Here is a 27,024-nt window from a genome sequence, read left to right on the forward strand (position 1 = left end):
CTGTCGGATCTAATGGATATCTATGCGTAACTGTTTATAAGAATCAGTCGCATAGATACGACGGCCCAGATTAGGACTTACGACTGCGTACATGGCGTTGCGCCGTCGTAAGTCCTTTGAGAATCTGGGCCATAGTCTTTAACCGGTTGAATGCTGCTTGTGCTGCAGGTGTCCACTGGAAACGGCTATTCTGTTTTGTCAGCTGGGTAACAGGAGAACTGATAGCAGAGAAGTTTTTAATAAACTTGCGGTAAAAGTTGGAAAATCCAATGAACCTCTGTGTGCTCTGTCAGTAGGAGTGGGCCATTTGAGGGTAGATTTGACCTTCTGGGGATCCATGGAAATACCTGAAGTATAAATAATAAGTCCTAAGAAATGAATCATCTTTTTTAAATTCACACTTTTCTGGCCTTTGCGTACAGTCCATGATCTCTTAACCTCTTGACCACCGCCCCATGTCCAAAAGATGTCCTGTTTTTAAAGATGGATATCTCGGTAACGGCAGCAGCTGCTGCCACAACCGAGGTATCCATCTTTTCAGTGGGCGGTGGTGTACACGATAACGGCGGTCTCCGCAGCGGATTCGCCGCGAGATCGCCGTTATCGGTGGCGGGAGAGGCCCCCACTCCCGCCGCTCTACCGCTCCCTCCGCCGCTTACCGGAGCCGTTGGTAGCGGCGGAGATGATCGGGACTGTTCGGCTGTTCACTGGGGTTGCGAGTGAAGGAAAAATTTCCTTCACCCGTCCCCATAGCTCTGCTGGGCGGAAGTGACGTCAAAACGTCAGTCCCGCCCAGCGTCTTAAAGCAACATTTTTTTTTTTGTCATTTGAAAAAATGACAGTTTCAATTTTTTTTTTCTTTTTTGCATTTAAGTCTAAATATGAGATGTGAGGTCTTTTTGACCCCAGATCCTATATTTAAGAGGACCTGTCATGCTTTTTTCTATTACAAGGGATGTTTACATTCCAGTGTAAAATATTATTAACTAAATAAAAATAAATAAGAAAACAAAAAACATTTTTTTTTTAAAGCGCCCCGTCCCGACGAGCTCGCGCACAGAAGTGAACGCATACGCGAGTAGCGCCCGCATATGAAAACGGTGGTCAAACCACACAAGTGAGGTATCGCCACGATCGTTAGAGCGAGAGCAATAATTCTAGCCCTATACCTCCTCTGTAACTCAAAAAATGCAACCTGTAGAATTTTTTAAACGTCGCCTATCGAGATTTTTAAGGGTAAAAGTTTGACGTCATGCCACGAGCGGGTGCAATTTTTAAGCTTGACATGTTGGGTATCATTTTTCTCAGCGTAACATTATCTTGCACAATATGTAAAAAAATTGGGCCAAATTTATTGTTGTCTTATTTTTTAATTCAAAAAAGTGATTTTTTTACCAAAAAAGTGCGCTTGTAAGACCGCTGCGCAAATACGGTGTGACAAAAATTATTGCAATGACTGCCATTTTATTCTCTATGGTGTTAGAAATAAAAAAAAAAAATATGTTTGGGGGTTTTAAGTAATTTTCTAGCAAAAAAAACTGTTTTAGTCTCGTAAACACCGAATCTGAAAAACAAGCCCAGTGGTAAAGAGGTTAATCGGCCGAGAACCTTTTAAAGCGGTTGTAAACCCGCATATACATTTTTTTTAACCCTGCAAGGCAAAAGCCATAATGAGCTAGTATGCACCGCATATTAGCTCATTATGAAATACTTACCTCAGAACGAGGTAGGGAACTTACCTGGTCCATGCTGAGCATGCGCGCGGGAGATTTCAATCCGGCATGGGTTGGCGGGGCCGGCCCTTCAGCCGAGGATCCCCCCTGCACATGCGCCGCTGCAATCAGCTGCGCATTGCAAGGGGAATATCTCCTAAACCGTACAGGTTTAGGAGATATTCTTTATACATACAGGCAGTGGCGGTTCGTCCATAGAGGGCGCTGGAGCGCCGCCCCCTCTGGCTCTCACCGCCACTAAGTGAAATAACATAGATTCATGCATTGCACGAATCTATGTTATTTTCGCCGCTGCCGCTGTTATTCAGATGGTCGGCGCTCAATGTCCGGCCATCTGAATAATGCCAGCTGGTTGGCTGTAGGGAAATGTCTATCAAAGCCAACGGCTCTGATAGGCTTTCCCAATACAGCCCCCGGGTCCCGGAATCTTATTCTCGGAGCGCACAGACTGTACGCCCCTTGAATAAGATGACAGGCGCCTCAGCCAATCAGATTGGCCGGTTCTGGCTACCTGTAACCTGATTGGCTGAGACGCCTGTCAGTCATCGAGGGCGGGAGAAGACATCGTGGGACGTGGATGCCTGACTCCAGTAAAGGTAAGTGCTGGGCGGGGGGGGAGGAAGAACCCAATTTACAGGGCACACGGCACAGTGGGGACAATTGGCACAGCGGCGACCATTAAAGGGCACAGTGGCTGCGTTTAATGGCATGGCACAGTGGTGACAATGGATGGCACAGTGGCTGCATTTAATGGCATGGCACAGTGGTGACAATGGATGGCACAGTGGTGACAATGGATGGCACAGTGGCTGCGTTTAATGGCATGGCACAGTGGTGACAATGTATGGCACAGGGGCTGCGTTTAATGGCATGGCACAGTGGTGACAATGTATGGCACAGTGGCTGCGTTTAATGGCATGGCACAGTGGTGACAATGGATGGCACAGTGACTGCGTTTAATGGCATGGCACAGTGGTGACAATGTATGGCACAGGGGCTGCGTTTAATGGCATGGCACAGTGGTGACAATGTATGGCACAGTGGCTGTGTTTAATGGCATGGCACAGTGGTGACAATGGATGGCACAGTGACTGTGTTTAATGGCATGGCACAGTGGTGACAATGTATGGCACAGTGGCTGCGTTTAATGGCATGGCACAGTGGTGACAATGGATGGCACAGTGGTGACAATGGATGGCACAGTGGTGACAATGGATGGCACAGTGGCTGTGTTTAATGGCATGGCACAGTGGTGACAATGTATGGCACAGTGGCTGCGTTTAATGGCATGGCACAGTGGTGACAATGGATGGCACAGTGACTGCGTTTAATGGCATGGCACAGTGGTGACAATGGATGGCACAGTGACTGCGTTTAATGGCATGGCACAGTGGTGCGAATTGATGGCACAGTGACTGCATTTGATGGCATGGCACAGTGACTGCGTTTAATGGCATGGCACAGTGGTGCGAATTGATGGCACAGTGGCTGCATTTGATGGCATGTAACAGTGGCTGCGTTTGGGCACAGTGAGACTGCAATTTTTTTTTCCTTTGCGCCCCCCCAAAAATTTTGAGCACCAGCCGCCACTGCATACAGGTAAGCCTTATTATAGGCTTGCCTGTAGGAAAAAGTAAAAAATGTGGGTTTACAACCACTTTAAACATGTTCATGGTGTGCTGTGATGGAAGTGGAGAAGATTAGAATATCATCTAGATATACGATCAGGAAAAGGTCAAGGAAGTCTCTGAAAATATAATTTAATGCTAAAATGTTGCTGGTGCATTGCTCAATCCAATAGGCATAACAAGATATTCGCAATGTCCGAATCTAGTGCGGATCCATACTAGATTATAGGCGATTATAGATGCCTCATAAATCAAGCTTTGTAAATATAGTAGAGGTTTTGAAGCGTTGAAACAGTTCCGGGACCAAGGGTAAAGGATATCTGTTTTTGACAGTAATTTTATATAATTCCTGATAGTCAACACAGAGACACAAGGTATGATCCTTTTTTCTATACAAAGAAGATTCCAGTGCCTGCGGGGGACGTGGAAGGCTAGATGAAGCCCTTCTCCAAGTTTTCATCAATGTACTGACGTAATGCTTTAAGCTCTACTTCAGAAAAAGAGGGAAGATGCACCCGAAAGGTATTTCAGCGCCTGATAAAAGTTCAATTGGGCAGTCGTATGGGCGGTGAGGTGGCAGGATGTCTGTTTTTTGTTTATCGAAGACCTCCAGGAATTTGTGATATGCTGAAGGTATGAGCTGAGGCAGAGGAGAGTCAGTGTGTATGCCCAGAAGGGGTGCAGGTCTCATAGAAATGGGGAGAAGGCAGGATTTCTGGCAGTAGGTGGATGGATAAGTCATTTTCCCCAATGCCCAGTTTATCTGTGAGTTGTGGGCTTGTAACCAAGGTATGCCCAGGATAATGGGAAACAGAGGAGATGGAAAAATAATGTCCTGTCTGATGACCATTATCAAATACAGCCAGCAGCAGGCGAGTCTCATGCATTATAGGCCCAGAACTCAGAAGGGATCCATCGGCCAGATGGATGGCTAACTGGTGCGTCTTTGCTTGCATAGAGATTTAGTGATGTAGGGCAAAGTCTTTATCCATGAAGCAGCTGCAATCAACTATAAGCTGGCACTTGGATGTTTCCTCCAGGGAACTGATGTGACAGGAACAAGGTGACATGAGCAGATCCCTTTCCCACTGAACAGTTGGCAAGGTACATAGAAGTACATGATGGTCTTGATCCTTGTGGGCCTCACAGGGCAGTTTTGAAGATAATGTCCCACTACCCAACAATATAGACACAAGTTATTCTGGTGTCTTTGCACCTTTTCTTCCCTAGTGAGTGGAGAATGCAAAAATCCTAGTTGTAGGGGCTTTTCCCCAGGGACTCATGGGCATAGTGGTTCCGCCAGCTCCCTGTTCTGCTTTATATGAATCTATGATCAAGTTGAATGGCAAGGAAAATTAGGTTATCAAGGTAACTGTGATCCCCACTCAAGCAAATTTGTCTTTGAGCCCTTCAGACAGTCCAAGGCAGGGGTGCTGTGAAAACTTAGTTGATGGATTGACATGTGAAGGTGTGCTAATGAGGTCAGCTGGTAAACTCCTTCCTGTGCCTTACTGGTTCCTCTGTCTGCATAGCAGGGAGCCTCTGAAACTGTTAGAAATATAGCAAGGGCTAAGATAAGGTCTTGTTCTCAAAATTAAAGAACACTTGTATCTTTCTGCAACCAAGGTACATTAATGGTAACAACTCAATTAATCAAGAAAAGTAGTAATAGTAGTAAAAGTTTATTACACAGTAAATACAAAAATATAAATATTAAAATCAAAGTTAATGGATAGGCGCATGACTTGTCCACAGTGGTTCATTCAGGCCCTACGCATTTCAAGACCTTGTCCCTTCATCAGGGGCCAATGTCCGCATGGAGTCACACTGTATATAACACAAATTAACATGTTTCAAAATATTGCATAATTACTTTGTATTACATATCTATACAAAACAGGAGAACATAGAAACTGCACAGCACACATATCTCATACCCATCACCATATATATGAACTTATGGCTGAGCCGGCAAGCATCCAGGCAGTGGCAAACGAGGCCCCTTAACAGAAGAAAAATGGGGCACACAGTGGGATAGGATCACCTCCCTTCCTCCAAGCAAGCCCAAGGTTGCCAAAACAGGGCACACAACGTACGTGTCACACCTAAATAAGAAAAAAAGTGTATGTGTAAATAGGCATATTTCTGATGATCTCTGGAACATTCATTGTATCAATTGTATATTACAGGATTCAGAAAAAGAATCCCATCTAGATAATTGTGTAGATTGTATAAAAATATATAATGTAAGAGAGAGAAACATTTTTGTTCTTTTGAGACATAAACATACCTATAGACTTTTGAGAAATGGGTGAAGTACTGGATTATAGCCAAAGATGTCACTAGTGAGCGTATGGATCCACTGTGTAAAAAACAAACTGGTATTAGTATCCAGCAAAGCAAGTCTACAAGGCCCCCCCCATCGTACAGGATATCTTAGTGATGGCATGAAGGGTAAACAATACCTTTCCACTGGTTGTCCCGAGTATGTTACATCAGCCGTGACAGACATGCTAGGCGGCGGTGATCTTTTTTAGGGAGGGGCCGAGGGGAGGTGGGGCGGGGCTATGCGCACCACGTCATACCGCGGCAAAGCACTGCATTTCCCGGTATGTAGGGAAACACGGGGAGTAAAAGCCACAAGGAGGAGGTGGGGCCGCGCACACCATGTGACATCGCAGCAACGAATGGCACCGCCCGCCCCAATGCTAAGGCCTCAGTGACACAAAAACTTGCGCCCGCGCACCAGAAAAGCGCACACACACAAAATAAAAACAAAGGTGAAGATGTCACAAAGGCTAGGGGGAGGCAGGGCCGAGCGGAAGGACGCCACAATATATTCCCGGCGGTCCACTGGGCATACAAACAAGCACCCACAAAGCCATAGCAAATACAGTGACCGGGGGGGAAACATCATCCCCAACATGCCACCAAACAACCTCTGGACACACAAATATAAAACCCCCAGGCACCACCCAGCTATTTAGCTGTGTATGGATACATGTACAGCTACCGAAAATAATATTAATATTAACACCCAAAGAAAAAAGATTTAACCAGCTGATATACAAATCTCAGCTGGGAAAGGTATTGATGGTTAAGATTGAAATAATAAATAATGATCTGCGGGAAGTCTCACAAGAGAGAATTCTACAGATAACATCAAAAATCTGTAAAAGTGGGACACAGATGCTGTGTGAAGGGGCAAAAAGTCGTCATGCCCTAGAAAGCCTCAGAGTGACACCATAATGGGCCCAGACATGGCACAGAGGAAACAACGGGCAAAAAGACCCACAGGGAGGAAAAGGTCCAGCCCTGAAATGGGAAATGTCCCATTGGTCCTCTGAACCCATCTACCAGCGCAAAAAATGACCCCATGGTGGCTTGCCCTCAAATAAATGGGTGGCGGCCCCCAAGGTCATCAGTAGGCCACCCCCATCAAGAGGGTCGGCCTACATGCGCCAGGCAGGAAAAAAGGGAGGGGACCAACCCAGCGGTGATAATGTCACAATCCTGATGACAAGCTGGCCCGTCACAGTCCACTCAGAGTACATGAGGAGACAATTTACAGTGATGATGAATTTCATATACTAGAATTTAAAACACATACAATTACAAAAGAAGATAGGTGAAGAGAAACGTCATAACAAAGGTCAAAACAAATAGATCACATATACGGCCCGATCATTCCTTTTCACACCCTCCGGAGGCGAACCCTTCCAGGAATGGTCTGAAGCCGATTTGTTAGTTTAAACCTGGGGAGGTATTGGCCCCAAGGTCTGCAATCCAGCGGGTCTCTCGCTGGAGCAATGTTTTGTTCCAATCCCCTCCTCTAGAAATAGGGTGGATCCTATGGAGGATGAGGAATTGTACTCTCGGAAAACTTCCTCCATGCTGTTGTGCCACATGTCTCCCTAATGGGAGATCAGGATTGGCCATTTTCATTGAGCTGATATGTCTAGATGCTTGTTTGTGAAATAGGAGTTTAGTTTTCCCGACATAAAATCTATCACATTGGCTTGTGAGCAGGTAGACTACCCATGCAGTCTTGCAGTTTGAGAAGTGGCGAGGCCTATTTGTCGACCATTTGGTAAGGTAGTGTCTTGCCGGGTATTCATGTATTGGCAGATTGAGCACCCACCACAGGTAAAGGTACCCAATCTCTTACACGGATCTTTTCTGAATAACCCTTTAAATTCACTTTTAACTAAATGGTCCCTGAGAGAGGACGCCCGCTGGTAAGTGATTGCGGGTTCCTTGGTCACAAAGGGGCCCAGTGTGGGGTCGATAGAAAGAAGGTGCCAGAACTTTTTTATAATGCCCTTAACCACTTTGTGCTGGTTATGGTATTCGGTAATGATTCTTACCGTCGCCTTGTTTTTTCTTGGTATCAAATAGTAATTTTCGTATAATTAGTCCATCTGCTCGCCTAAATGCTTTTTTCAGGCATTTCTGGGAGTAACCTCTCTGTAGCAGCCTATCTCTTAGGGCCTCAGCTTCCAAGATGAACACCTCCTGGTTGGAACAGTTATGTTTGAGACGAAGATACTGACTATATGGGATCGAATTGATGAGCGCTACAGGGTGAGCACTAGTTGCGTGGAGTACTGTATTCCCAGCGGTGGGTTTCCTGTACAATCCACTCGACAAACTTCCGTCACTTTTTTTGGACAAAGTAACATCCAAGAATGCAATCTCGGTCTCACTCAACACTACAGTGAACTTGAGATTAAATTCATTGGAATTCATGATGGAAACAAACTTGTCTAGATCCTCAGCGGATCCTAATACTAGGACATCATCAATGTAGCGGAACCAAGCCGCCACATGATGAGTCCAGGGTTGTGCATCTTCGCTGGACAAAAAATATTTCTCCCACTCCCCCAGGTGCAGGTTGGCATACGATGGGGCACACAAAGTCCCCATCGAAACCCCCTGCACCTGGAGAAAGTGGGAGCCATCAAAAGAAAAAATACCGTGGTCCAACACAAACTCAAGGGCCATAATAATGAATTCGCCCAATTTGCGATCAGCCCGAGGCAATCGAATGTCTGATAGCCGCAACCCCCAACACATGGGGAATGGAGCTATAGAGGGCTTAGACGTCGATTGCCACCAATAGGGCATTTTCAGACACATGTAAGGCCTCCAGTTTTTGTAACAAATGGATAGTGTCCTTAACCACTTAAGGACAGAAGGTGTTTTTCAGATTCGGCGTTTACAAGACTAAAACTGTTTTTTTTTGCTAGAAAATTACTTAAAACCCCCAAACAATATATATATTTTTTCTAACACCCTAGAGAATAAAATGGCGGTCATTGCAATACTTTTTGTCACAGCGTATTTGCGCAGCGGTCTTACAAGCGCACTTTTTTTGGAAAAAATTCACTTTGTTTAATTAAAAAATAAGACAACAATAAATTTGGCCCAATTTTTTTATATATTGTGAAAGATAATGTTACGCCGAGTAAAATGATACCCAACATGTCACGCTTAAAAATTGCGCCCGCTCGTGGCATGGCGTCAAACATTTACCCTTAAAAATCTCAATAGGCGACGTTTAAAAAATTCTATAGGTTGCATTTTTTGAGCTACAGAGTAGGTCTAGGACTAGAATTATTGCTCTCGCTCTAACGATCGTGGCGATATCTCACTTGTGTGGTTTGAACACCGTTTTCATATGCAGGCGCTACTCGCGTATGCGTTCGCTTCTGCGCGCGAGCTCGTCGGGAGGGGGGGCTTTAAAAAAAAATTTTGGTTTACTAATTTATTTTTATTTATTTTATAATTTTTTACACTGAAATTAAAAAAAAAATATCACTTTTATTCCTATTACAAGGAATGTAAACATCCCTTGTAATATAAAAAAGCATGACAGGTCCCCTAAATATGAGATCTGGGGTCAAAAAGACCTCAGATCTCATATTTAGACTTAAATGCAAAAAAAAAATGGAAATTTTGTCATTTAAAAAAATGACAACAAAAAAATTTCTCTTTAAGACGCTGAGCGGGACTGACGTTTTGACGTCACTTCCGCCAAGCAATGCTATAGGGACGGGTGGGGGCCATCTTGCCCTCACTCACATCCTCACACAGCAGGCAGCAGGACCCGATTGCCTCCGCTGCTACCAACGGCTCCAGTAAGCGGCAGAGGGCGCGGGAGAGCGGCGGTAGGCCCCTCTCCCACCACCGATAATGGCGATCTCACGGTGAATCCGCCGCGGAGACCATCGTTATCGTTTACAGGACCGCTCACTGAAGAAATTGATACCTCGGTTGTGGCAGCAGCTGCTGCCATTACCGAGATATCCATTTCTAAAAACAGGACGTATATATACAGTGGGCGGTCATTAAGTGGTTAATGTAGGAAGGCAACCGCACCACAAACGGTCTCAAGTGTGCATCAATATAGATGCTCAAATTTTCTGTCAGAGCACCATTGCCTGACACAATTGGCCTCCCAGGTGGATCCACCAGGCTTTTGTGGACCTTCCGGAGACAGTAGAAGGTAGGTACCCTAGGGTACTTGGTTTGCAAAAATTACCAGCTATCTTGATTAAATACACCCTGGGCAAAGGCTCCATCAATCAAGGCGTAAAATTGTGTTTCAAACTTCGAGATATTTGTCCTAGAGATGGATGAATACCAATCTCTATTGGACAATATATTGAGGCACATGTTTTTATATTGATCGTTTGTCATAATCACAATGTTCCCGTCTTTGTCCGATGGTTTTATAGTCAGAAGGTTACAATTTTTTAATTTATCAAGGGCTTCACATTGATTAGGAGTCAGATTTCCAACAGACGTAGATTTATGCACTTTCTTAATTTCTGCAGATGTAAGTGCTACAAATGCAGATAAGTTAGGATTGGTCTGCAAAGGAGGAAATTTGTCTGATTTGTTTTTTAGTAGACCTACTGGTCTGCATGAAGTGTCTATCGTCTCGGATTCTTGTAATAGGTTTTTGAGATCTATTGTATCAATGAGATTCATGGAGTCACATTCCTCAGAGAGAGACAAAAGTAGCTCCAGATCATCATGTGCTGTTGAGTCATTGAATGCGGTACATCATGTTTTTGTTTCGAATATAGACTCTTAAATAATAATTTCCTAGCGATTAGATGGAGATCCTTGATAATCTCAAATGTATCTAACTGGGTATTGGGACAGAAACTTAGTCCTTTGGCCAAACGTGCCCTTTCATCAGGTGAGAGCTCATAATTGGAGCGGTTAATGATATCCATGCCATAATCAATGCATGTAAAATGATACCCCCCCAATTCTATGTTTCCAGCAGTGTATGTAGTACCTGTGGAAAAAACCCTGTGTCACTAGTTCATCTACTCGTGGACGTAAGCCATCATGGGTTGATTGTGTACCTAGATGCTGGGAAATGAAAAGACCAGAATTAGAAAATTCTGAAAATTGAGCAGGGGAGTCACCCCGTAAATTACAATTATCAACACTCCCAGAAGCTGTAGTAGGAATTGATGGTTGTGTGATACGCTTCTTGGATGCATTTGAGTCTTCACCTGACAATGGGCACTTGGATTTATTGTTCCTATTTCTGAAATTACTTTGAGGTAGAAGTGAAGCAGGGACATTGGACATAGATTTAGGACCTCTATTGGACATGAGTTTGTTTATTCCTTTACTTAGATTCTGTTGGGTAGGATAAATTGGTTGCCATCTATAGGCTTTTCCCTCTTGAAAGGACATTTTGTCCCTCCAAAACTTTTTTATTTTTTATGGAGGGTTTCAATAGTTACTTGGTCAAGACGACCCTTAATTTTTGCCTCTTGGTCCTTAAAGGCGGGAAGGCCTAAAAAAGGCTTCAATTTTATAAAAACATCATCAATGTCCTTCTCAACTTGTCCTGACCTAATTTTGTACTCTTCAATTAATAGTTTCATAATATTTGAAGTGCATAGCTGCAAATTGTTCTCCCATTTCTTCCGAAATTCTGGGTTCACATTATCAATCATGGGAAATATTTGAATGCAAAGCGCATATGGATTAATATATATTTTTCAAAGCTCTCTACATGCCAAAATAAGGCAGCTTTTTTTCCACCAATCTGCCTAGTTGGTCACAAAGGGAGGTCAATTATGATTGGATGGCCTCTCCCTTGTCATGACTGGCAGAATAGCCTTGCATGAGGTCATCCCATTCTTTACCCTGAAACATGGAGTCTGAGTACAGAGGGCATACAAAAACAGAAACAGTGCTCTCCTAGTAATGTATCAACAGGCAAAAAGTTATTTAGAAAAAGTATTACTTTTATACATAAAATACATTCATGAAAAAAGTACTAATTATTGTCAGAGTAATACGTACTGGTCACTTTTGATGTGTATATGGGGGAAGAAAAAGTAAATAATCCAATTTCATGGGTATCTACTACCCGAAACATAAAATGCAAAGTAACATCAAAAGGGAAACCTATATGTGTTACCAACACCCCTGTATGGAATTGAAAAGGAGAAAATCTCCCAGGGTGGGGCTTTAACGGTAACAACTCAATTAATCAAGAAAAGTAGTAATAGTAGTAAAAGTTTATTACACAGTAAATACAAAAATATAAATATTAAAATCAAAGTTAATGGATAGGTGCATGACTTGCCCATAGTGGTTCATTCAGGCCCTACGCGTTTCGAAACCTTGTCCCTTCATCAGGGGCCAATGTCCGCGTGGAGTCACACTGTATATAACACAAATTAACATGTTTCAAAATATTGCATAATTACTATTATGCAATATTATTATAATTATCTATACAAAACAGGAGAACATAAAAACTGCACAGCACACATATCTCATAAAGTGAAGGAGTGGGTATTACTGCGCTACCAAAGGGGGGTGGGGGAGGGGAGGGGGGAGAGGGGGGTACAGCTGCGGCACTGAAAGGTGTGTCAGACCAAGGATAATCAAAAAATGGAAGATAGTGCTGTGCTGTAAGCGGAGGATGGGAAAGGTGTAGAAAGGAAGTGAAGGGTGGTCTATCTGTGGTTGGAAAAGTACAAACAAAATGGCATCAAAAAAATGATCAGTGAACTGGCTGACAAAAGTATAGCAATACTAAGCATAAATGCTAATGCATAACTTCATGAATTCTACTTAGTATATTGAAATAAGCAATAAAATTAGTGCAAATAAAGATATACAATGTGTATAACACAACACCCAAGTGGTTGTGATAAACTCAGTTGTAGGATTGTGATAAGCTATGCTAAAAGGTCCATAGAGCAGAGCTAAATAATAAGAACGGAAATCTGAATGATCAAAAGTCCAAAATTAAAAGGTGCTGGTGTAAATCCCAAACGTATAATGTGAAGAAGGATGGATATCCAGTGATCCCTTTAGGGTGAATGAGGATGTCCCCTTACCTTACTGCTGTAAGGTAACAGCATATAGGTCCAACCGTGACTGTATGGATGGTTATCCGAATGGACTCTAGTACAAGGTAACACCAATAGTGTTTCTGCTGAATACATTTTAAAACGGTATCACACTATTGGTGTTTCATTCCTCTGGGTGCGAGTTATTGGCCATCCCGGGACGCGACTATCAAGAGGGACCTGTGTTACCTTGTACTAGAGTCCATTCGGATAACCATCCATACAGTCAATGTTGGACCTATATGCTGTTACCTTACAGCAGTAAGGTAAGGGGACATCCTCATTCACCCTAAAGGGATCACTGGATATCCATCCTTCTTCACATTATACGTTGGGATTTACACCAGCACCTTTTAATTTTGGACTTTTGATCATTCAGATTTCCGTTCTTATTATTTAGCTCTGCTCTATGGACCTTTTAGCATAGCTTATCACAATCCTACCACTGAGTTTATCACAACCACTTGGGTGTTGTGTTATACACATTGTATATCTTTATTTGCACTTATTTTATTGCTTATTTCAATATACTAAGTAGAATTCATGAAGTTATGCATTAGCATTTATGCTTAGTATTGCTATACTTTTGTCAGCCAGTTCACTGATCATTTTTTTGATGCCATTTTGTTTGTACTGTTCCCAACCACAGACAGACCACCCTTCACTTCCTTTCTACACCTTTCCCATCCTCCGCTTACAGCACAGCACTATCTTCCATTTTTTTTACACATATCTCATACCCGTCACCATATATGAACTCATGGCTGAGCCGGCAAGCATCCAGGCAGTGGCAAACGAGGCCCCTTAACAGAAGAAAAATGGGCCATGTCTGGGCCCATTATGTTGTCACTCTGAGGCTTTCTAGGGCATGACGACTTTTTGCCCCTACACACAGCGTTTGTGTCCCCCTTTTACATATTTTTGATGTTATCTGTAGGATTCTCTCTTGTGAGACTTCCGGCAGATCATTATTTATTATTTCAATCTTAACCATCAATACCTTTCCCAGCTGAGATTTTTATATCAGCTGGTTAAATCTTTTTTCTTTGGGTGTTGATATTAATATTATTTTTGGTAGCTGTACATGTATCTATACACAGCTAAATAGCTGGGTGGTGCCTGGGGGTTTTATATTTGTGTGCCCAGAGGTTGTTTGGTGGCATGTTGGGGATGACATATCCCCCCAGTCACTGTATTTGCTATGGCAGGGCTCAAAATTTCAAGCCCTGAGCTACTAGCCAGGCCTCAAGAGTTACTAGCCACCAGTTGCCCCACCTAATTCATACACTGCTCCACGCCTAATTGCGCCCCTAAACACGCCCTTGTAGATTATCTCATGGAATGACACTGTTAAATGTTTTATGCAGAATCAAGTTACACAATTAAATATTACCAAAAACAACTTTAACAAAATGGGACAGGGCACTGGGGACAGACCAGAGGGACAGGGCACTGGGGGAAGACCAGAGGGACAGGGCACTAGAACTGGATCTCTTCCCCATTCTCTTGCTGTCTCCTCTGCAACTCCCATCCATCCATCCTCTCTCTCTCTCTCATATTCATCTCATCATCAGGAGCCTGTGTGTGCGGCTCCACGCTTGCATGTCCCCACTTCCCCCTTTTATTCAGGCTGGCAGTGAGGAGAGGAGCTGCAGCACAGCGGGAGGGAGTACAATCCAGCACCGAGATCCACACAACTGCATAGCCGTTGACACCAAAGCACAGCGCACATTGACACCGCACAGCACACATTGAGACCAGTCTGCTCACAGTGCTCAGGCTGAACACAAGGCTGACTGGACACTTACATAGAGCACAAGGAGAAAAAAACTGCACAAACTGGAAGGCTCCCACTCTCATGTCAGGGCAACTTTCAGTGAGCGCTGCACTGCCTACCTGGGACACCCGGAGTGGTAATTTTCGCAATCCTCCACCTGACTCATCACTTCCTGCTCCCTGCTCTCTGCTCTCCAGCTACATTTGTCGGGGGGGCAGGCTCAGAGAGGTCATACTGTTAGGTCCCATTCTTAATTAAAATTGTAAGGAGAGCACCTGTGTACTGCTCTGCCTGTGCGCGGCTCACCAGACTACTTTTCCCGAGCATGCACCTTTCCTCTTCGGCTGCCAATCGCATCGGGTCTCTAAGTGTAGGCACAGATTGAAGGGACATTGGTCATGCAGCCCTATCATCACTCGCCCCCAGCTTAAATCCACTTGCCAAATGCTAGCAGGCGAGTGGAAATTTTGAGGGCTGTGCTATGGCTTTGTGGGTGCTTGTTTGTATGCCCAGTGGACCGCCGTGAATATATTGTGGCGTCCTTCCGCTCGGCCCCACCTCCCCCTAGCCTTTGTGACATCTTCACCTTTGTTTTTATTTTGTGTGCGTGCACTTTTCTGGTGCGCGCTCATGTTTTTGGTGTCACTGAGGCCCGAGCGGTGGCGGGAGGTGTCGTTCGTTGCTGCGATGTCACGTGGTGCGTGCAGCCCCACCCTGCTCCGCCTCCTCCTTGTGGCTTTCACTCCCCATGTTTCCCTAGATACCGGGGAATGCAGTGTTTTGCTGCGGTATGACGCGGTGCGCACGGCCCCGCCCCACCCCGAATCCCCTCAGCCCTTCCCTATAAAAGATCACCACCGCCCAGCATGTCTGTCACGGCTGACGGCGGTGATATAACATACTCGGGACAACCAGTGGAAATGTATTGTTTACCCTTCATGCCATCACTAAGATATCCTGTACGATGGGGGGCCTTGTAGGCTTGCTTTGCTGGATACTAATACCAGTTTGGTTTTTACACAGTGGATCCATACACTCACTAGTGACATCTTTGGTTATAATCCAGTATTACACCCATTTCTCAAAAGTCTATAGGTATGTTAATGTCTCAAAAGAACAAAAATGTTTCTCTTTTTACATTATATATTTTTATACAATCTACACAGCTATCTAGATGGGATTCTTTTTCTGAATCCTGTAATATACAATTGATACAATGAATGTTCCCGAGATCATCAGAAATATGCCTATTTATACATACACTTTTTTGCTTATTTAGGTGTGACACGTACGTTGTGTGCCCTGTTTTGGCAACCTTGGGCTTGCTTGGAGGAAGGGAGGTGATCCTATCCCACTGTGTGCCCCATTTTTCTTCTGTTAAGGGGCCTTGTTTTCCACTGCCTGGATGCTTGCCGGCTCAGCCATGAGTTCATATATATGGTGACGGGTATGAGATATGTGTGCTGTGCAGTTTCTATGTTCTCCTGTTTTGTATAGATATGTAATCCAAAGTAATTATGCAATATTTTGAAACATGTTAATTGTGTTATATACAGTGTGACTCCACGCAGACATTGGCCCCTGATGAAGGGACAAGGTCTCAAAATGCGTAGGGCCTGAATGAACCACTGTGGACAAGTCATGCACCTATCCATTAAATTTTAATATTTATATTTTTGTATTTACTGTGTAATAAACTTTTACTACTATTACTACTTTTCTTGATTAATTGAGTTGTTACCGTTAAAGCCCCACCCTGGGGGATTTTCTCCTTTTCTATTCCATACAGGGGTGTTGGTAACACATATAGGTTTCCCTTTTGATGTTACTTTGCATTTAATGGTATATTGGTACATAGGGGAGCTGGATTTTAGAAAAAAAGGGGGACCTTAGCCTTTAAACTGCATCTTAAAATATACTCAAGAAAATGTACTTCTTACATAATTACATAGTTATCCCAGCTGGTATAAAAGTCTATTTAGTTGAACCAATTAAAAAAAAAAACACTTCTGCAACACTTTTGTATGGATGTAAGGTCTGAATTCTTAACCCACCCTGGCGAGACAGAAATGCATATTAGAGGATGGGTGGTCATGCAAAGCAGCATAGGGGGCCATGCTGACTTGCTGAGTATCATCAGAATATTTGCAAACATTTCAACATTAAAAATAACATATGTGTGTAAATACTCATTCTTTTAGTCAAGTATTCTTATTTATAAATTATGATTCAATACATTCTATTAATGTATCAACAAATCTGGCACCATATTTTTTGAGTATGCAATTGCCCCGAATGCAAAAAAAGTAGTTTTAGTTCATGTATTTTGATTTCCTTGCACTCAATGCAGCATGTAATTGAATGTGTACGTTGATCTACAGTAGTTAACATTTGCCAATGTTAAAATATTAGTTGGGACAATTTAAAGTTGTGAGATCTGTGAAGTTATTTTCCGATGTAATTTTCGAGAACACTCAAATAATCATTTAAGAATGCTCATTGTCTTTAATACAGCACTAATGTAGTGGAAAGTCTTCCGCATGGTGTGCTTTCTTCATGTCTCAAGACAGTTTGTGCCAGAATATGTCTCAGAGCATAACAATATGGCCTTTTTCTTATAAAAGCCCAATGGGCTTATTATTGTCAGGTTATGTTATGTTTTAGCAGTACACACTTCAGTACAACTTTCATGCACACTTGTCGTAAAAACAAGAGTACTAGCAAAACAGATGGGTCACTAGAGTTGTCCCATTTATTATACTGTGTAACTGACAAAGATGCTTTATTTTCTAAGCCACCATTGTACTGTTCAGTCATATGATGATCCTTTAAACTAAAGAGAGGGGGAAAACACATATATATATATATATATATATATATATATATATATATATATATATATATATATATATATATATATATATATATATATACACACACCCACATATATATATATACACACACATAGTATATATTTTTGTAATGTGCCTGTTTTCTTAAACACACACACACACATCAAAAATGATATAAAATAGTGTCAATAAAAGTTTAGTTTGCAAAGGAGTTCATTCACAGTTCCACAAAATGTGCAGACTATATTGTCACTAGGTAGTAGTGGCTCCAGATGCCGGGCAAAGGGGGGTTTTAACTGTATGCTTGCTGGTGGACTTGGGAATGCTTTAGGTAGTAGGATGGATTGGGCAGCAATCAGAGACATGGCTGATGTTAGAGGAACTGGGGATAGGTAGAGTGTCAGGCAAGACTGTACCTGTTCTCCTATCCTGATGGCTCCACAAAATTGTGTTATGAAAAAGGTGCAACATCGTTGGACAATAGTAACTAGGGGCCACCAAAAAGACAATTTCAAGCGGTATGATCATCACAAAAGGGTAAGAAGTGGGTGTGGCTTCCTGTGGGTGAGGATAATAAAATAGACATGGGTTGGCAGCAAGCTATTTTGGTCAGCTTAAAAAAGAGCAACCAGTCTATGGAACAAGGTTTTTTATAATATTGATCCATTTTTTTCAGTAGCAGATAGGCATAGGTTAGTATGTTTCCCTACCTAGAATTCACTGTTACTGTTCATATGTCTACCAGACTATAATATTATATATAAGCACTACCCCCGAAGAAGCTGCTGGTTTGTTTTGGGCGGCACGTTACCTTGTGGCTCCTCCGCCGTCCTAGGGGTGTATAGTGAATATTGCAGTAACGAAATGTCCACGACAGGTGTCTTTTTCTGTGCTCTTTATTACCCAGTGATGAAGAGTAGAGGTGAAGTAGAAGGAGAAATAGCAGACTCAGGCGTAACAACAGGGAAACAGTCCTGCTCCCAACAATACTTTGTATTCTTCGCCACTCTAGCCAGAGTGAGTATAGCATACCTGGACAGGCCCCTCTCAATGACCTGGCAGCCAGAGTATCACTCGAACTTGAAGGAAAAGTCTCTGCCACAGACGCTCCTGAAATGCACTCAGGGAAAAGTCTCTGCCACAGGCCCTCTATGTGATTATAATTACGGAGATGATCCTCCTTGATAGAATTGCGCCTGGATCTCCTTCACATAGTTTCAGGTACCGACTGACAGGTGACCAGCCTCTCAGTGTCTGGCTACCTTGATCCCCAGTGGTTTGTCGAGACCCTATTGGATTGCCAGCCTCTCATTGACTCTCTTCAGATGGACTCCCCACCAAACAGCTATCTCGCTTGGGATCTTCAGGATTGGGAACCCAGTCGACCACTGGGCTCCCCACCACATCTCAGTTGTTCTGGACCAACATGGTCTCGGAACCAGGAACACTGCTTGGCATGCGCACCCAGGCCTGGAAGGCCATTACGCCAGGGCGCCGTGATTCAGTCACCCTGAAGGTGGGTGCCGCACTCCAAAGAAGAAGACCCAGACTAATGGCATCTGTCCCATACATACCCTCCACCAGCATGCACAGCAAGGCTGAGCCCTCCTGATAGGCTGCTGGGGAAGAGCACCCAAACCTTGACTCCACTGCTGCCACCCATCGCCCTGGGGTAAGAACTACACCCCATCAACAATAGACAGCCCACAGCACAGCCAAGCTGAACATAATAATTGAATCAGAGTCAGTTAACACTCTGATCCCTCTCTAAATTTAACTAGCACCGGTAGTTACATAAAGAAAAGCATTGAGCTACTAAGGATGGACGCATTACAACATGCGACCAGAGCTTAGCATTTAAAATTATATTATGTACTAAAAGATTGCAATGCACAATTGTACGCTAGTGATTATGAGTATTACATAGTGTTGTGCATTAGGCGACTAAGGGAGAAGATATAGAATATGTCAACCCTTAATAGTAATTACATACATGAGGTAACTATTGCAGACGTAATAGTAGTTGCATGAAAGAGGCAATATAGCTCAGGTAGTTATAGTTGCATATATGAGATAAATATTGCTCTAGTAATTTGAGGGTAGCTGACCCTTTAAGGTACTCCTTAGCAAACAGTCCTTAGCACAGCAATATCTCCCAATTAGTATGTTGATATCCACACGGCAGATTTAGTAACACAAACATATTAGATGGAACACTAGCAGTAGATCTTCTTATAGGACTACAAGTGATACAAGGGCTACTTATTGTTTGTAGACATCCATGCAGGAGATAGAGGATCTGTGATGTAAGGTGTTCAGCAAAGGCCTCAAGGTTGTCCCCAGCAATGCTCTGTTGTAGTAGGTGGCTTAGCATCAAAGTAGTAGTTGTTTCCTGGAGCAGTGTTGCAGCATAGGGAGCGATAGCAGCCTGGACGCAGTGAGGGTCTGTTGCTAGCTGGCCATATGATTGCCTCTACTGTAGCATGGCAGAAACAGGTGATAATAATAGAACAGGGTTGTATCATTAACTCAATGCCTTTATAGGCAGATTACAGCTGCAGTGCATCAGCACTGAATTCAAAAGACCGCCGTACTCCACGGCGCACTTCCACGTTCCATGCTTGAACGCATCATGGCTCCTGGCGATGACGTCATTGCGCAAGCGCCGTATGCGTTCCAGCATGGAACGCATTACGGCGCTGAAAGCGCCTGTGTTTCAGGAAACGTGGCTGTTACAAGTGGACAGTAGATTGTCAGAGGCTTTAAGGGCCAGATTCACAGAAAAAGTACGCCGGAGTATCTGCTGATACTCCGGCGTTCTTTCAAATTTGCCGCGTCATATCTTTAGTTTGAATCCTCAAACCAAGATACAACGGCTTCTGGCTTCGATCCGACAGGCGTACGGCTTCGTACGCCTTCGGATCGTAGATGTAATACTTCGGCGCCCGCTGGGTGGAGTTTGCGTCGTTTTCCGCGTCGGGTATGCTAATTAGCTGTTTACGGCGATCCACGAAGGTACGCGCGTTCGACGCATTCTCTTACGTCGTCGCTAGTCGGCTTTTCCCGGCGTAAAGTTACAGCTGCTATTTCGTGGCTTATATTTAGGCCTCGTACAGACGAGAGGATATCCGCTGGAAACGGTCCGCCGGACCGTTTCCAGCGAACATTCCTCCTCCGGATTTTGATCTGATGGCTTGTACACACCATCAGATCAAAATCCCCGCGGAAAGCATCCACGGTGACATGGCCGCGTGAGCGACCCTGGAAGGTAAATACTTCCACGCATGCGTCAAATCACTTTGACGCAAGCGAGGGATGGGGATCGGGCGGACTTATCCGGTGAGTCTGTACAGACGACCGGATAAGTCCGAAGGACAGGATTCCAGCGGAGAGATTTCTTAGCATGCTAAGAAATTTTTATCCGCTAGAAATCCGTCGGCTGGATTTTTATCCGCTGGAAAATGTCCGCTCGGGCCTACACACGACTGGATCTGTCTGCTGGAACTGATCCGCGGATCAATCCCAGCGGATAGATCCGGTCGTGTGTACGGGGCCTTAGACTTGCCATGTTAAAATATGGCCGTCGTTCCCGCGTCAAATTTTAATTTTTTTTGCGTAAGTCGTCCGGGAATAGGAAAGGACGTAACGCACGTCGCCGTTCAAAAAATTACGTCGGTGCGACGTCATTTCGCGCAAAGCACGGCGGGAAATTTCAAAACGGAGCATGCGCAGTACGTTCGGCGCGGGAACGCGCCTAATTTAAATGATACACGCCCCATTTGAATTAGGCGGGCTTTCGCCAGACGGATTTATGCTACGCCGCCGCAAGTTTACAGGCAAGTGCTTTGTGAATCAAGCACTTGCCCGTAAAACTTGCGGCGGTGTAACGTAAATGCGATACGTAATTGTATGTGAATCTGGCCCTAAGTGTCTAGCAATAGACTGTTAGAGGCTGTTTCATGTTACAAAAGACTGTCTAGTAGTAATTTACACCATTGTTGTGGTCTTTCAAAACTTTCCAAATCCCTTCATTTAGACTCTGACTAGAGTAAATTGTTTTCCATATTTCCATAAAGGACAATCAATGATTAACTTGCATGTCATATAATTGGGAAAATGTGAAGCCAGATAGATTTCAGAACCCCATTACACACATACATACACAGTTATGGCAAGCTCAGTTAGCATTAAAAACATTATATTATCAGGGGCACTGGGCGGAGTCTAGCAGAGCAAGCATGCATAGCTAGAGCTCCGCTCCGCTGAGGAGAAAAGCCACAATTTTAACGGTGACAATGCTACAGAAAGGTACCAGACGGGAAGACTAAGTACCAGGGAACTAGCTGGCACAATTTGGACCAGAATAATGGTTCTGGGAGGCGGCCATGACAAAACAAAGAATCCCCTCACAAGGGACACTCAGGTGCGCACTGCAGCTAGAATGGCATTCCATCGGAGGAAAAGAGAACATGTTCTCTATGAAATCTCTGATGGAATTCATCGGAATTTCCGATGGAATTTCTCCGATGGGGCATACACACATCTGGAGTAGGGATAACCCGAACACCCCCCTGTTCGCTTCGCACCAGAACTTACGAACACACTAAATGTTCGTGTGAACTTTAGAACCCCTTTTAAAGTCTATGGGACTCGAACATTTGAAATCTAAAGTGCTATTTTTAAAGGCTAATTTGCATTTTTTTGTCCTAAAAAGTGTTTGGGGACCTGGGTCCTGTCCCAGGGGACATGTATCAATGCAAAAAAAAGTTTTAAAAACGGACGTTTTTTCGGGAGCAGTGAATATAATAATGCTAAAAGTGAAACAATAAAAGTGAAATATTACTTTAAATTTCATACCTAGGGGGGGTGTAAAGTTAGCATGTGAAATAGCCAGTGCTTTTTTTCTCAGAAAATAGGTGCAGGAACTCAACCACGACCCCGTTCAGATTTCAAAAACAGTAGAATGGTCTTAAAGGGGCATTAAATACCAGGATTGCATTACATACAGAGTGCAAAGTTCAGGGAGGGGGGTTACACACAGAGTGCAGAGCTGTCACTTGTAAACACAGAAACCAGACTTCTGTGTTTACAAGTGATTGTGGTAAGCAGGCACCAAAGGGTCTGAGCCAGAGGTGGTGGAACTGAGTTCCCCCAAGTTCCCCCTGAAAAAAAGCCCTGGAAATAGCGCATGTTTCCCATACATAGAACTGTCCCTGCACAAAGTGTCATTTCTGAAAGGAAAAAAAAGTCTTTTAAAACCGGCTTTGCGACTATAATGAATTGTCGGCTCTGGCAATTCAGAGCGAATTCATTCATAAAAAATAAAAAACAATAGCATGGGGGTCCCCCCAAATTCCATTACCAGGCCCTTCAGGTCTGGAATGGATATTAAGGGGAACCCCACCATCAATTTAAAAAAAAAATTATGTGGGGTTCCCCCCAAATATCCATTCCAGACCCTTCAGGTCTGGTGTGGATGTTAAGGGGAATTCCACCCCAATTCTTTTTTTTTTTTTTATGAATGAATTCGCTCTGAATTGCCAGAACCGACAATTCATTATAGCCGCAAAGCCGGTTTTAAAAGACTTTTTTTTTCCTTTCAGAAATGACACTTTGTGCAGGGACAGTTCTAAGTACTGGAAACATGCGCTATTTCACATGCTAACTTTACACCCCCCCTAGGTACGAAATTTAAAGGAATATTTCACTTTTATTGTTTCACTTTTAGCATTATTAAATTCACTGCTCATGAAAAAACAACAGTTTTTAAAACTTTTTTTTGCATTGATACATGTCCCCTGGGACAGGACCCAGGTCCCCAAACACTTTTTAGGACAATAACTTGCATGTTAGCCTTTAAAATTAGCACTTTAGATGTCTCCCATAGACTTTAACAGGGTGTTCCGCGGCTTTTCGGATTTGCCGCGAACACCCCTAATTGTTCGTTTGTTCGCCGAACAGGCGAACAGGCAATGTTCGAGTCGAACATGAGTTTGACTCTAACTCGAAGCTCATCCCTAATCTGAAGCGGTAACTCCATTTCTTTATTTTGTTTTTGGGGCATACACATGGTCGGAATTTCCGATGGAAAAAGTCTGTCTGACTTTTTCCATCGGAAATTCTGATCGTGTGTACGAGGCCTTACGCATACCTTATTCTGTGTGTGTAAGATGTGCCAAGCACATTTGTATTTTAAATCAGAACTAAAGGCATCTTTACATGGAAAAAAAAACACCCTGATATTATTAACTTAAAAATTGTGCATGCAAGCATACTTACAAATACAGTATGCACTACTTTTTGTTTTATTCTAAATTCATGTTATGCAGTCTGAACCTCAGCATCTCTGGGAGGTGATGAAAGGGTGCTGCCTTCTATAGGAAGTAATGCAAATATGTCTTCACAGAAAGTTCTCTGCAGGAAACTTTGTTTTGTTTTTACCACAATCCAGGTATAATAAGGCAGCTCTATCCTACCCTAAAGTCTACGCATGATGAGATTAATGTCTGTTTTTTTTGTTTTTTTTGTATGCTAATCTCCATATCAACAATGAAGGTTACTAAAGTTACGAAAATTCTTGTATGAAAAAATTTAAATTTGGAAGTGATGTAATGTGTTGTATTGTATTATATTTTCAGACAAAAACTGTACTGATTAAATGAAAATAATACGATCTTGTATCGTACGAGAGGAAAGTGGTTGTGCTTGTCCCATCAGATAATTTAGCATGACCTGTCCTGATCAGTTCTCGAAAGCTGTGTACTGACGATCAATCAAATTATCGTACGATCTCTTTGAAAGTGGTATTTTTCGTACAATTTTCTGTTCATGTGTACTAGGCTTAATCTTCTCTCTCTCTTTGTCTGTATTCAACCTCTTGGACTATTTTTTTTTTTTTTATTAATTCAACTGTCTACAAATGGGAAGGAAGAATACAGGACAGGACCAGGAGGAACAACACTATTCTGTGCAGCGATGGGCCCTGCCTTGAATGCAAATGTTGATGCAAAATTACATACTAAGAGGTAGGCACGCAAAGCCTACTGGTCCGTTAAGCCAGCAGAGGCAAAGCTACATTGTCAGAGTATCCCAGCTCCTGCACTGGGCCTGAGCTCTGGCTGGGAAGCCTTCTGGAAAAGTCACAAGACACATGCAGGCTTATTTACTAAAAGATCAGAGACGTTTTTAAGAATTAACATTGATAATTTATCTAATTTCAGTTCTCAGAAAAAAATCTTCTCCTCTGGCATCCTGTTTATAAAGCGGAGAACATTTGTTCTCAGAAGGAGATGAGAGGAGAAGTTTTTCCTCCAAGAACACCTGAGATCTGAGTAGAAGAGGGAAAGGCTGCCTGTGATCTCCTGAGAAACTTGTGATTACAGAGCAGCTGAGTTTTAAAAGTGAAACCAAAGTTAAAAAGGCTGTGTTATTACATGAAAATAATAAGCGCTTTTTAACTCATTTTTTTAACAAACATTTTGGTACATTCTTTAAATGTGTGTTTTGGCCCTCATTGATTGGTAATTTTGGCATTATGTATGCATATTTTGGAATTTTTTTTAACATGCCGTATTTTTTTAACAAATATTTGGCCGTAGGTTTTTTATTGTGCAATTTGACGCTTTTTTTAAACACACATTTTGGCACAGGTTATTTTAAGATGCATTTTGGTGTGGTTTGTAATGCACACTTTGGCGCTTCTTTTAGCATATAGTTTGACACCTTTTTAACGTGCATTTTGATTTGCTTTTTTTGCATATTTTGGCAAACCGCACATTTGCTAGCCACTTTTGAGATGCCATTAACAATTAATGACACCTCAAGCATATGATGCAGTTTGCATGTGTTTCTGGAACGCTTTTTAAAACGCAGGTAAAGAAATGAGCCAAAATACACGTAAAAAAAAGCACTAAAATGTACATAAAAATTTGCTAAAATTTATTTTAAAAAACAAGCCAAAATGTTAGTTGAAAAAAGCAGCAACAAGTGTATCAAAAACAGTACCAAAATGCACATAAAAAGGCCCAAAAGCCTATATTACAGTAATCCCCAAACCTAATAAAAACCCGGAGGAGGTGGAGAACTATAGGCCTATATCTCTCATAAATAACGATTTAAAGATCTTAACAAAAATTTTAGCCAATCGTCTTTCCTCCTTCATAGGTAGATACATTCATAAAGACCAGGTGGGGTTCATTCCAGGCCGTCAGGGACCTGATCAAATAAGAAGGGCTGTTGACGTGGTCTCTATTTTACAATCAAATTGGGACGGAGGCCCCAAACAAAGAGGAATGCTGCTATCTCTCGATTTGCATAAAGCATTTGATTCTATTGAATGGCCCTACTTATTTTTTCTTTTGAAACGTTGGGGGTTTGGTCATAAATTCCTAGGAATACTTAACTCCCTTTACTCCACACCAAGAGCAATGATCCGCCTTCTAGGACATTATTCGTCATCTTTTAATATTTCGAGGGGGACCAGACAGGGATGTCCCCTCTCGCCCTTAGTTTTTGCTATCGCCATTGAAAATCTGGCGATTGCTATCCGCTCTAATCCCAACGTTTCAGGTGTCTCGTGCGGACACGAGACACGAGATAAATGTGGTCTGTTTGCGGATGATATGCTGCTTTTTATTACCTCCCCCGTCACCTCTCTTCCTAATTTATGTAAAACACTCAAGGATTTTTCTAAAGCTTCTGGCCTCCAGGTAAATTATAAGAAATCTTTCGCCCTCAATGTATCTTTGCATCCAAACACGATGGATGCTCTAAAGGCCTCCTTTGATTTTAAATGGAAAGACAATTATTTGGAATACCTTGGGATTAATCTTCCTCCTAAAATAGAGCAATTATACACATACATAAACATACATAAACTCCCCCCCCCCCACTTACAAAAAACTTGAACTAGATCTGAAAAATTGGGCAAAAGGTGGTTTATCCTGGCTAGGTAGAATTCATTCTATCAAGATGACTCTCCTTCCCCGTCTACTGTATCTATTTAGAGCCATTCCAATTAATATCAGGAAGGATCACCTCCAGTCCCTACAGAAGAAAATTATACAGTTTGTTTGGGATGGGTCAGGACATAGGCTTCCCCGTAATACGCTCCTTAGACCCAAAAAGTCTGGGGGTTTGGGTTTGCCGAATCTAGTCTGGTATTTTCAAGCTGCGCGGTTGGCCCAGCTATCAGCGGTTTATTCCAAATTTTAGAAACCAAACTGGATTCAGATAGAAAGACAAGCGGTCCCGTCATACACTTTGGATTTTTAATTTGGATTCCTTCTAAAGATAGACCCTCCATTCTCTCCCCTATCTTATCGCAATCTCTCTCGCTCTGGGATAGGTTAAAATCTAGTTCTACGCTGACCTCAGGTTGTAGACCCCTTGCCCACATATTCAACAATCCAGACTTCATCCCGGGTCGGGATATCAATTCTTTTAAGTGGTGGTTGGACAAGGGGCTGTACCGGATCGGACACTTTTTTGTAGCCTCAGGACCTTTGACTCTCAATCACTGTAAGCGACAACTTAAGCTCCCGAATTTAGAACTCTTCAGGTTTGGTCAGATTCAACATTTTCTCCATAAGGTCTGGAAGGAGAAATCTTTGCCTCCGCGCTTCACGGCTTATG

This window comes from Rana temporaria, chromosome 5 (assembly GCF_905171775.1).
Source record: "Rana temporaria chromosome 5, aRanTem1.1, whole genome shotgun sequence".
NCBI lineage: Eukaryota > Metazoa > Chordata > Amphibia > Anura > Ranidae > Rana > Rana temporaria.